General features: G+C 39.2%; 1 pseudogene; it reads right to left on the bottom strand.

Annotated features, from left to right (window-relative positions):
* Positions 1 to 1,429: 1,429 nt before the first annotated feature.
* LOC149547153 (DNA (cytosine-5)-methyltransferase DRM2 pseudogene) lies at positions 1,430 to 13,597 on the bottom strand (annotated as a pseudogene).
* Between the last annotated feature and the right edge of the window lie 354 nt (positions 13,598 to 13,951).

Here is a 13,951-nt window from a genome sequence, read left to right on the forward strand (position 1 = left end):
TTTTCTTTTTAACAACTTGAGCAAAGACATTCAAATACTTAACTATATGTAAATATAGCACTAACCTACCAATGCCAAACATCCAAACCAAAATCCTATAACATAAATAGTCAAAGATTGGAAGATTAAGTCACAAACCTATTTTAGGCACTTTAACCATTCATTCTTTGTTTTCTAGAGTCCTTCATGTTTTTAAATTGGGTGGTACAAGGAGGCTCCTATTAGGTGAATCCAAAAACCATGAGGGTAGAACATTTGATAGTAATCCATTGCGTAAAATTTTGAATTGAAGATATCAATATATCAATATGAACCAAGATATCAATATGCTTGCAGTTTGAAGATTAACTTTCCCTTTTACTAATACTTGTGATGTTTCCTCATAAATTTTTGTCACTGTCATTTATTGAATACATGGCGGGGTCATGGCTATTCCATCTAGCATATCCTCTACAAGAAAAATATGGGATCACAGATAGAAGACTTCAATCTAATTGCCGGTCATTCTAGTAGAGTACCAAATATTGTCATTGTAACAAATGTTGTTTCTTGATCACACTAAAAACCCCCACATGTGAAACACTTGTGAAAATATTAAAAACCCGTATGTGTGAAACACAAAGTGAAAGTAAGGAATGTTTTTTTAAAATTATGTATAAGCCTCATGTTGGTCAAAATTTTGACCAACATGGGGCTTATACATAAAAAAAAGAATTTTTTTTCTTAACATTCTAACCAACCTAAACTTATTTAGTTAGTGGTTGAGAATTTTGGTAGAAAAATGAGGTTAAATGTAGTAGTGTACTAGTACATTTTAGACCAAATTTTTTGACCATCTAATAAAATGGGGTCAAATTGGTCAAAATATGCAAGGCAACATATATATATATTTAAATACAAGCCCGCGTTGGTCAAAATTTTGACCAACATGGGCTTATACACTATGTCAAAATAAAATAAAGCTTTGTTTCCTGCCCTAATTTCATTCTTACGCAACTACGAGAAGATAGCTTATGCACTTAATCATTGCCTACACTATATTTTGTGGCTAGGAGTATGTGCCAAAAGGGTTTTACATCTTCAACACCAATAGGGTCTAATAGCTTGGGTTCTTTGGTGCTTCAAAGTGGACATTGAAAGAGATTTTAGAAGCGAATGCTCTTGCAGCATCAAAGAGTCATAGTGAAGCTAAAAGAAGGTGACATAAAAGGATTAATTCACACCTAGCAATGTTGAAGAGCCTCCTTCCTAGCGTTAGAAAGGCGAGTTGAAGTTTTGGTTTATAGATTGACATTTGATTAAATTTTGGTTTATAAATTTTGTTAATGTTTAGCTATGCATTTTTTTTGGTTTGGAAAGCCAATTTGTTGGACATGTTATTTGAACCACACTAACACAAGCTACATCATTTAGGGTAAGCTTTGGTAAATTATTGCACATCTTCCTTCTCAATCAATGTGCCTATTTTTTGTGCTTCTTGCCACTAGGACCTAAGTGTAAGCCTATTTTTTGGACATATTTTGACAGATACAACACATTTTAAGTTTATCCCTAATTGATGGAGAGAAACCTCTGCTCCACCTATACCAAAGAACAAACAGAGAACTTTTATTCCACTAAGATAATATGCTTTTAGTGTAGAGAAATGGTATGCTACTATGTCAATTTGGAATGCATTTCCTAAACACTAGAGGCATTCTGTCATAGATGACACTCCCTGGGTGTGATCTTTTTCATATCCTAGTATGAGCTCTATCTCATGAGGCTCTAAAGGGGCCATCTGATCTGGCCCCACCCATATCAAGTTGTTCTTCTTGCACATGTAAAGTATGTATGCTTTCTCACTCAAAGATGGTTTACCATGGAATCTTTTAACTATTGACCTGAGTTCCTGGTATTGTACATCACTGGCTCATGAGACACATATGCAATTCAATTTTTCCCTATGATCCTAGGAAGACCAATACTTCTTTTTTTGAGGAAATGCTTCATGAATAGTCATAGGAGGTAAAGGAAATGGATGAAATCTACCTTCTATTGGAAGGTTATGTACATAGCCTCTTGGTCTCTTTGAAGCTAAAAAGTACTTGGAGTCAATAAACTCCACCTCTATACCATCAAAATGCCAAGACATAGTCTTCCAAACATCCTTTGGTGCAATGGCAACATTTTTGAAATAGAAGAATGGAGGCCCTTGCATAAACTCCTTCAATTGCTTGGAATGGATTTTTGTAGGATAGACAGGAACCCCAAAGCCCATTAACCACTTATGGACTAAAGGGGATTTAGTTTCCAAGCTACTTATGATAATATCTTCCATCTTTCTTTTACAAAATTTACTCCTACATGCCTCTCCATCTTGTTTCTTCTTTCCTTGCAGATGAACACATTATTATATGCTTATAATTAAATTAACCACAATGAAAAATAACTGTAATAGTGTTGAAGAACATGTATGATATTAGAGCATGGAGGATAAGTAGGGTTACTTGATTGCATTGGGGAACATGGATTCTGGCAAAACTAACAAAATTAATAGCATGGATAATTGTACAAACATTTAAAAGTAGTTGTAAGCATTCATATGTTTACATTGCGATAATAACATTGTAACATGTCATTTATTCCACTTTTTGTGTGTATAGAAAAGAAGGAAAGTTGGTACCAATTGTATGTAGCAACATGAGAATACTAGAGCATTCATAGAATGAAGAAGGGAAGCTTTGGATAACATAAGATAAGGAACCCACTTTTAGCAAAGAAAAGGGCTTCATAGTGATTTGTCACGTAGTTGTCATTGTTGTTGTTTTTCAAATATTATATCATTTCAATGGTTGTTTGGTGTGGTTGGACACAGTTTTGGCCTTGTAGATGCAATTGTCTTGTAGGACCAAATTTAGTACTTTGATGGCACTCAAATTTGAATACTTCTAGTTATTCTTGTTTGTTTCAAAAAGTTATGAAATTCCAAAACATAGCACTTCATTTTAAGCCCATATCTAAAAGTTTGGTTTATGGAAGATGGAGGAAATTACTAAAAGGACAATTTGTAAATATCAAGTGGTAATTTGAAATTGTCATATCCTATTAGGGAAGGCTATAACGGCCAAGGAAATTTTGAAACCATCCAAATGATAATAAAGCTGTAGGTTTTCATGAAGGGGGGTTTTCTTAATGACAAATGAAATTTGATGTCAACTATTACATGTTTGCTCTTCCAAATGCAGTTATAAATTCTTATGCATTGAGAGAATCTTCCAACATCTATTTAAGGATATGAACAAGTTGAATTGGATAATGTGAGGAATCAAAGGCAACCCATAGTGAATTGGATCATGATCATATTGTATTACATGATTCAAGATAGCTACATACCAAATTATGAAGCATAGTATAGAGAAAGTGAGAGCACAACATAAAAACCATGCTAGGCAGACTATGATGACTACCCAACTTGTGTGGCAGAAGTATTCAAAACTCGACAATACTTGAAAGATAGAAAACACATTGTTAGAATTTCTTAGATGTGTAATTTTTTTAAGTAATCTAAAGAAGCTTGAAAAAATGTGTGATTTCCTTTCCCAATTAGTTGTCCCAATCTTCAGGTTTATAAAATAAATTTTCTACCTCTTTATAGCTTGATTGTTTCTTTTATCTTCCTATTTTGATTCCTGAATATAAAACTCCACAATCATTTGACTAAAAATTCAAATAGTATGGTTTGGATTAAAAATAGTTTGAGAGCTAATTAGCACAAGCATAGCTTGTAGATGATAACAGATATTGATTTGAAAAATGTTTTGCATTTGAGTTGATTATTGAGGATGGTGACCTTATATTTATGGAGGATAACCATAGATGAGTTGAATCAAGCTGGTCATTAGGTAGTGTTATCATTTTTTTTCCTCGCCAACATTCAAATTTCAAATGTCCAGCCCATCCAATGGCTAGTTCCCAGAGTTGATATTATTTTAATGCCTAAGCAATCAAGCCTTATAACATGGTTTCTGTGGCCCGTAGGTTCTCCATCGTCAGATCTGAGGAGATCGACAGTTAGCGCTATGTCACTTTTTAGAAGTTGCACGATGGATAGCATAGCGACATTGTGCCCTATCGACGCGTGTCATGTGGGTCCAATTTGCAGGTCATCCAAGGTTCTTTGGCAGGTCAAAAAAGTTTCAGGGTGGGCAATTAGTTTCACGGGTCGGAGATGAGAAATGCCAGTGGGGCACCATGTTGCCACCAAAAAACTCACAAGTTTTTTGATAGCGACATAGCACTTGGCCGACCAAAGACATGGTGGAACTATGGGTGATGTGGAGGAGTGGTCGCATTGAAGTTCTGACAGATCGCTAGCTCAGTGGACCTTGACGTCAGCAGGGTTGGACCCGCCATCTTCTGATGTTTCATAAAAAAATCTTCTCCCTTGGATCGATGTAGATCAACGGATGGCATTATGTCACTTTTTAGAAGTTGCACAGTAAATGCAATAGCGACATAGTGCCCTTCTGCCACATGTTCGATGAGTCTCAGGTGTTCCTAGTCAGATGTCAATGAGGATCTGTCAGACAGTTGGCACGTGGCCAGTTCCCATTGATTGATAGCCTGAGGGGTAAGGTCTATCTCGCTCGCCATCAGATCGATTTAGATCAATGACAGGCATCATCTCGCTATGATGAAGTTGCGCAGTCTTTACCATGGTGACATAGCACCTCAGTGACACGTTTTAGGTGGGGCCATGTTATCTCATAAACCTTAGGGGTGATGCTAGGTGTGCTGATAGTGTTTCGTGGGCCCAGAAGCTAAGGAGCAAAGTGCGAAGTACGACGAGTCTTCATGATCATCAGATTAAGTCAGATCAACAGATGATACCATCTTGCTATGGTGAAGTTGCATGATCTTTACCATAGTGACATAATGCCCTTTAGCCACGTGGATCAGTGGGGCTAGGTCTCACCAAGGTACATCTATCAGGTGTTGCCAGGTGTCATTCGAGTGTGGTGTAGTTGCTGAGGTGGCATCAAGTATGATGGGCCTAGGGTAAGAACAGTATAGTGGTACGACGAGTCCTCATGATCGTCAGATTTGAGGCCGATCAATGGTTGGTGCTATCTCACCATTAAAAGCTACAAAGTGGATACCATGGCGACATAGCACCTTGTTGACATGTGTCTCGCTGGCTCAGCCAAGGTTGGCAATTAACGGCTGGTAGTCAGTGTGATCGTTACAGTTAATGATAACAATTTGAAGGGTGGCGCAGTTAGTTCAAAAAAATGAGGTCAAATGCGCAGGACTTCCCAGGTGGCAGAATGAAAAGAAGCAATTGGCCCACGTGGCCCAATTGGCTTGTGAAACTAGGTTGACTTTTTGACCCCGTTGATTCATGAACCTAAAACTAAGGTGATCTATTTTGTTGTGCGATCTGATCTTCATGATCGATCCAAACCACCAAAAATCAATGCGAAATATACAGAGACACTCTACTATCTCAATCGATCCATCTACCTAGTTAGAGTGCAGTTATGGCACCATTTTTGTCTTCTCAAGGCATTATTTGGCAGCAAGATCAAATTTTCTTTAGATCCCCATGATTTTCCTCTGCAGGACTTAATGATAGGTAGCTGCGAAGTCATTTCACCAGGAAAAGATATCAGTTATGCCTGAACTATAAAGGCAAATTTTTGTAAATTTTTTAAGTGGGACCTTCTCTCTAATTTTCCTCTGCCATTGCTCTATAATTCTAGTGTAAATTCCCCTATGCCTCTGAACTATCTAATTCTCCACTTATCTCCTTTAGCCATTGGTATTAAAGTGCAAGAATTCTTTGCCTGTGCCATTGCTTTGTGGAAATCTATAATATGCATCACTGTATCTCTGCTGGCCTGTGAATGATATATAAGTGAACTTCTTCCTTGTGTCATTCATCTTGGTTTTCTAATCTATATGTATTTATTTGATTAAAGAAATTTTGGATGTGTATATCCTGAGTTTCATTTTGGTTCAGTAGCGCATGTATGGGCAGAGATTGGTTTGAACACTCTATTTTGGTGCATCACCTCTTTAGATTAGAACTAGGTAGATTTTTTTTCGTTCTCTCCTTCTCCCTTTTCCTCTCCAAGAGTAGTTAGGTGCACCCTTATAGTAAGAGGAAGCTGGCCTTCTCTAGAGACTCAACCTCATAGTTCAAGTCCCACAGCATGGAGGTTGTTCCCATGTTTCACTAGGTTGTCCTCGCGCATAGGCCTTGGACAAGGGTGCAAACCTAAGTGACAATAGTTTTTGGCACGCCTGATGGGAACCACATATTAAAGATTTAAAGTCTACTAGTGTCAAAGAAGAAAGAGTTTCAAGATTAATACTGAAGAGATAGTACTGGCTTCTATGTTTAAGCCTTCAAGAGGCTGATTCTTCAAAGTACTTGGTGACTCTAAGCTTCGACAATTGTGGTTCCAAGAAAAAGTTGTAGAAATTCATGCCCAGAGCTGAAACAAGGGCATCTTCTAGACGTAAGTTTCAATATCAATAGCTTTCTCTTTCAAATCCTAGGAGGATTAGAATTTCATTATCACTAGTTAGGGGTGTAATAGCAGTCGATATACCTATAAGATCTATCTCTACTCCTCCAGTTGTTCGAACTCAGCCTAGATTGCCATCAAAACTCATCAATAGAACACTTGTTTACATGGCACAACCAAGAGTTCATGCTTTTGCCACCTTTAATGGTGGAAGTCCTCTATTGTTAGCCCAAAGACATGACATACCAGTATCTGCACTCAAAAGTATACCTGATTTTATTGGTGAAACTTCCATCTCCCCTTTAGAACATATCCAGGAGATAGCAAATGTCTATAATATTCATGGTATTATAGAAGATGATGTTGCTGTCAGACTTCTAGCCTCATCTTTAAAAGGAAAAGAATTATAGTGGTATAGAGGCTTAGCTCATGGTTATATAACTGATTGGGATGGACTAGGAGCAGGATTATGCAAACATTTTGAGGATAGAAGTGAATATCTGTCACTTTTAGAGTAGTTGACTACTATTAAAAGATCCCCCCACGAGTGTATGACTGATTTTAACTATAGATTTCAAAAGACATGGGATAGAATACCTACTACAGTGAAACCTACCCCTGGTAATGCCTTCTTGCATTACCTTAGAGCTTTTAACAGTGATATTGCCACTCCAATCAAAGCTATGGGAGGAGATACCTTGCGTAATGCCTATGAGATAGCCATAAAAGCTGAGAACATCCTAATACAAGGAGGAAATTTGGCTCCAAGGCCCCCTATGCCTTTCTTTCCTGATTTTCTCAACCACCAACTAGTAATGGCCCCTATTCCTACAAATTCTACATCACAAGCCCTTCCTCCAGTCCCTCAAGCTTCCACATCCTCAAATGGGATAGATGAACTCAAAGAGATGCTCCAAGGTCTAGTGCTGAATACAGATAAGAGAGAGAAGTCCCTGGATAAAAAATTGCAAGAGCAGGGGAGGGAGTTGAAGGACCAAGGAAAGAGATTAGAGGATAGTTTTTCTATGATACAAAAAATGAGTAACAAGGTGGTGGCCTTAGAGAGGCACCAAGCTCAAGGTGGCAAGCCTCTCCAATTGCAATATCAAGCTCCAAATGGTGGTAGGCCTCCTAATTAGTGGAATAGCTCTTTTGACCAGGGTAGGAAAAATTGTCATGCTTCTGCATCAAGCTCAAATCAGAACAGAGCTATAGTCCCTCAAAATAACTTGGCCCAAGATCAAGATTTTTGTCCTTCATGCAACTATTCTTATTCCTATTGCATGTTCCAAAAGACAGAATCTTATTTGGCCCTAACTGTCCAAGAACTTGCAGCAAAGCAATCATACAAGGAAGATCATCCCAAGGAGGCCTCATACATTCAAGGGCATGATGATTTCTCTTTCATGAATCATCAGATTGGGGAGCATTGTAATGTAAACCAGGATTCCATCGCTCATAACACTAGAAGAAAAAAAAGAGTGATGGAAGATGTTGTCCCTCCTCCTCCTAATCAGGCCTCAACTTCAAATGTAGCATCTCATGAGCAAGCAGCAAATGGACGAACAAGTACTTCACAGCAGTAAAGGCAAGATTCTAGCAGGAAAGATGCAAGTGATCCTTATGTTGCTCCATCTCAACCCCTTATAAGTGTGGCTCCCAAAGTTTCTAGCAAAGTTCCTAATGCACCATTTAGTGTGGTAGAGAAAATGAAGAAGACAAATGTGAACATTTCTATGTGGGATGCTATTGCTACCATACCAATGCAGAAGAGGATGCTGCAACAAGAATTAGAGAAGATTGAACCCAAGGATCAGCCATCTACCATGGAGAGTGCCACAAGTCTAGTACAACTAGAAGGGGAGGTGGAGATAAATAAAAAGGTTAGACCTCCTCCATTCTATGTTTCTTTGATTATAGGGGGAAAATTTAGTCCACAATTGCATGATAAATTCAGGGGCTAGTAGCTCAGTGATGCCTAGGTGTGTTGCTGACACTTTAGGAATGAAGTATGAGCCCATTGTTAGGGATGTGTTACAGTTGGATGGTAGTACTATCAAAACTATAGATATCCTTATGAATGTGGAGATGGCCCTGCATGCATGCCCTGGTTGCACTATGATTCAAGACATATCTGTTGTTGAAGTTAAGCCCCACTTTGCTATTTGTCTTTCAAGAGACTTCACTGCTCAAATTGGTGGATTCATATCCGACGATTAGTCATATATGTCTTTTAAGACCAAATATGGAGCCAATGCTTCAATTAGAGTAGAACCTCAAGCCCTTCATCACACTAAATCCTACACCCCCAACTTCATCAATATGAATTGTTCCATTTTAGAAATGAACAAAAATGACACAGTAAATGAGCCTGCCACTTCCATAGCGAAGATTCCTAATTTCTTCTTGGATGAGTGGGAAAATGCATATCAGTTTGAGCCTGTGTCAGAGACTCTTGAGATAGGCCTTAGTACATATTGCATAATAGAGAAAGATGCTCAAGTTCGTGATGTTGTTGGGACTAATGATGATATAAATGGAACATGGAATATGTACTTTGATGGCTCAAGGAATAGAAATGGATCAGGGGCTGCTATTATGTTGATCTCTCCTACACAAATAAGATACTACTTCTCCTTTAGGCTCCAATTTAGTTGCACCAATAATGTGGCCGAGTATGAATCCTTGATTCAAGGCCTCCTACTTTCCCAAAAGAGAGGAATTCAAGCCTTAAAAGTATATGGAGATAGTGAGTTGGTAGTTAAATCAGGTGAGAAACCAGAACATCACCAAAAATGGCCTGCTCAAGTCTTACAAACACAGAGTCTGGGATTTTCTTGAGGGCTTCAACACATTTAATATTTAGAGAATTCCTAGGAAAGAAAATAAACATGCTGATAGACTTGCAGCAATAGGTGCATCTTATGATGTACTAGGGAATCTTGAGGAGAAGAGGAAGCAACAAATAAAGGTGGTAGTGAAGCCTACCATCCCTGATAACAACACTTATTGGAAGGTGTTTGACTCTGATGAGAAAATTGTGAGTTTCTTGTAGAATGAGGCAGAATTCTCAAATAGAAACCAGTCAAGACTGAAAGATCAGTATGGTGATTAGATCATTCATCTTAGTTCTAACAAGTTTCCCAAGGGTCTCATTACCTTGGAGAGTGTCTTTAATCTTGATGATCAAAAAAGAGGCAAAGGAATGCATCTAGCTGCAAAAAAGGATGATCATGCCCCAGTTACAATTGCTGATGGAAAATCTCTGAATATGGGGAAGGTATGTTTTCAAACTGAGAAAGAAAGCTTCATTTATCTATGTCAAGAATTTAATGATGTATTTTCTTGGACATATGATGACTTAAAAGGGTTTGACCCTAGTTTGTTTCACCATACCATAGATTTAATTGATAAGGCCAAACCAGTAAGGCAAAAAAAGAGGCCAGTGAATCCTAAGATTGAACCTCTAATGAGAAAGGAGCTATCCAAGTTGATTGAGGCTAATATAATTTTTCCCATCAAGCACTCATCATGGGTAGCGAACCTAGTCCCTGTTAGGAAGAAGAATGGAGAAATCAGACTGTGTGTGGACTTTAGGGATCTTAATCAGGCTTCCCTTAAAGATCACCATCCCCTCCCTTCCATGGAGTATATTCTTGGTCAATGGTTCAAGGAGATTATCTTCTCTTGATGGATTCTCTGGTTATAATCAAGTGCTGGTTAAAGAATCTGACAGACATAAGACAACATTTACTACTAAATGGGGCACCTATGCTTATTGTAAGATGCCATTTGGGCTAAAAAATGTAGCTGCCACATTTCAAAAGGCAATGGAGATGACCTTTAAACAATTAATTGAAAAGTTTGTCTTAGTATACCTTGATGATATAACTGTATATTCAAAAAATGTAGAAGATCATTTTGATCATCTAAGATAGGTATTTCTAAGATGTAGAGAGTTTGGGGTCTCCCTTAACCCAGCCAAGTGTGTCTTTGCTACAAACCAAGGAAAATTATTGGGACACATTGTATCTAAGGATGGGCTGGCCATTGATCCGAAAAGAACAAAGGCAATACTTTCCCTTCCTATTCCTAAACACAAGAAGGGGCTGCAAAGTTTCCTTGGTAGGATAAATTTTGTAAGAAGGTTTATTCCTAATCTTGCTACCATGGTAAAACCTCTTACAACTATGCTTAAGAAAGGTATGGTCTTCTCATGGACCAAGGAAGGGAAGGAGAGTTTTGAAGAGATCAAGGAAGCCATAGCCTCAGCCCCTACTCTCATGAACCCAAATTTTGAGAAAGATTTCATCCTCTACACTTTAGGTGGTGAGTCAAGTATCTCTGCTATCTTGACTCAAACAAATGACAAGGATGAGAAGCAGCCCATACCCTTCTTCAGTGAAGGGCTTAAGGAATATGAAAATAAGTACAACTTTGTTGAGAAGTAGGCCCTTGCGGTCATCAGAGCCTTGAAGAAATTCAAGCAACTCTTATCCCACAATAGGATCCATTTGTTGGTGCCCCATGCCAGTGTAAAAGACTTCATATTAAGAAAAGATATCAGTGAAAAGAGAGCTGGATGGATCACTAAGCTAATGGAGTATGATGCTGATATTCAGATTACCAAGTTGGTAAGAGGGAAAGAGTTGTGCAAAGAAATGTTATCAGGTCAGGATTCTGATGAAGAGGCTGTTATGGTATTAATAGAGCAGTAGGAGGAAGGAAATGTTAATGGTCGAAGGAGTTGGATAAATGATATGAAGAGCTTCTTATCAGGGAATGGATACCCTCAGGGATTGGACAGAGCTAAAAAAAGACCATATAGACTATAGTCCATTCCCTACGTTGTAATTGATGGTATCCTATTCAGGAGGGATTTTAATGGGACCCTATTGAGATGCATTGAAGAGGATCAGGCTCAGAGGATGATTAAGGAACTTCATGATGGCCCTGATGGTGGTCATTTCTTTGCAAAAACAATTTCCATGAAGGTCCTGAAGGCTGTTTATTACTGGCCATCCTTGTTTCATGATTGTTATAGATATGTGAGAAAGTGTGAGAAGTGTGCTTTCTTCTCAGGCAAACAGAGGCTTGCAGCTCTCCCCCTTCATCCTGTTCAGGTGGATCAACCCTTTACTCAATGGGGGTTGGATTTTATAGGCCCCATTAATCCTCCATCTAGTGTAGGTCACAAATGGATTTTTGCTACTACCAATTATTTCACGAGATGGACAGAGGTAGTTGCCTTGAAGGATGCCATAGAACCATCGGTTGTTGAGTTCCTTGATGGGATTGTATCTAGGTTTGGTGCTCCTTCTACTATCATCTCGGACAATGCTAAGTCTTTTGTTGGGACCCAAATTTGTGCATGGGAAATGAACCACAATATCTACCTGAGCACATCATCAAATTACTATCCCCAGGGTAATGGTTTGGCTAAGTCTTCCAACAAGAATCTAATCAGAATCATGAAGAGGACAATAGAGGACAATCAGAGGGCCTGGCATAAGAAATTAAGAACTGCTCTGTGGGCTGATAGGATAACACCCAAGAGATCTATTGGGAATTCACCTTTTGTGCTGGTATATGGTAGGGAGGCTAGAATCCCAATTTCATTGGAATTCCCATCCTTAGAGTTGGACCATCAGTTGGAATTGATTGAAGATAGTGCCATGTCAGTAAGAATGGTAGAGCTAATTGAACTAGAAGAGAAGAGAAATAAAGCTATGCAAACCCTAGAGATACGTCAACAGCAGATAAAGAGGAATTTTGACAAGAAGGCGATGGTCAAAACCTTCAGAGAAGGAGATTTAGTTCTAAAATGGGATTCAGACAGAGCAAAACCAGGATGACATTCCAAATTTGATGCATTATGGAGTGGCCCCTATCTGATTGCCAGTTGCAAATAGGCCAATGCATTCCAGCTGAATAGGACAAACGGCAAAGTTTTGCCCATTCCAGTCAATGGGATTTATCTCAAAGCTTGCTTCTGATGAGGGTTGAGTTCCTGTATATAGGTAGTTTAGTTTCTTTCTGTTGTTTCTTGCTTTTCAAGAAGTGCATGGCACAGCCGTCTCCTGTGAGGTAGCAAATTTTGAGGTGTTTCAATTTGCAGAGGAAGTTTGTTTCGGTTCTAGTTGTAGTTGCAGAGTTTTAGGGTGTTCATGTTTTAATCTCTCATAGGTAGGGTTAGGGTTTCACATTATGTACAGACCCATTTTTTGACTCCATAGCCCAATGGATACATGAGGCCACTGGTCATACACATAGTAAGCTTGTGCCCCCTGTGAGTCGCCAGAAATGTTATCATTTTTTTGCTCCATCAAGATTCAAATTTCAAATGTCTAGCCTGTCCAACGGCTAGTTCCCAGAGTTAATATTATTTTAATGCCTAAGTGATCAAGCCTTATAACATGGTTTATGTGGCTTGCAGTTTCTCCATCGTCAAATATGAGGAGATCGACAGTTAGCGCTATGTCACCTTTTAGAAGTTGCACGATGCATAGCATAGTGACATTGCGCCCTATCGACGTATGTCTGGTGGGTCTAGTTTGCAGGTCATCCAAGGTTCTTTGGCAGGTCAGGAAAGTTTCACGGTGGGCGGTTAGTTTCATGGGCCGAAGATGAAAAATGTCGATGGGGCGCCATGTCGCCATCGAAAAACTCATAAGTTTTTTGATAGCAACATAGCGCCTGGCCGGCCAAAGACATGGTGGAACTATGGGTGACATGGAGGAGTGGTCACATTGAAGTTCCCACACATTTCCAACTCGGTGGACGTTGACGTCAGCAGGGTTGGACCTGCCATCTTCTAATGTTTCATACAACTTTCTTAACCCTTGGATCGAAGCAGATCGATGGACGACACTATGTCACTTTTTAGAAGTTGCACGGTAAATGCGATAGCGACATAGCACCCTTCTACCACATGTCCAATGAGTCTTAGGTGTGCCTAGTCAGATGTCAGCGAGGATCCATCGGACAGTTGGCACATGGCAAATTCCCATTGGTTGATACCCTGAGGGGTAAGGTCTATCTCACTCACCGTCTGATTGGTTCAGATCAACGATAGGCACCATCTCACTATGATGAAGTTGCGCGATCTTTACTATGGTGACATAGCACCTCAGTGACACGTGTTAAGTGGGGCCATGTTATCTCATAAATCTCAGGGGTGATGCTTGGTGTGTTGACAACGTTTCACAGGCCCAGAAGCAGAGGAGAAAAGTGTAAAGTACGATGAGTCTTCACGATCTTCAGATTAAGTCGGATCGACAGATGGCGCCATCTTTCTATGGTGAAGTTGCGCGATCTTTACCATAGTGACATAATTTCCTTTAGCCACATGGATTAGTCTGGCTAGGTCTCACCAAGGTATGTCTGTTAGGCATTGCCAGGTGTCATTCGACTGTGGTGCAGTTGCTGAGGTGGGA

This window comes from Cupressus sempervirens, chromosome 7 (genome assembly GCF_028749045.1).
Source record: "Cupressus sempervirens isolate cs-2001-9-10 chromosome 7, ASM2874904v1, whole genome shotgun sequence".
In the NCBI taxonomy this organism is placed as follows: Eukaryota; Viridiplantae; Streptophyta; class Pinopsida; order Cupressales; family Cupressaceae; genus Cupressus; species Cupressus sempervirens.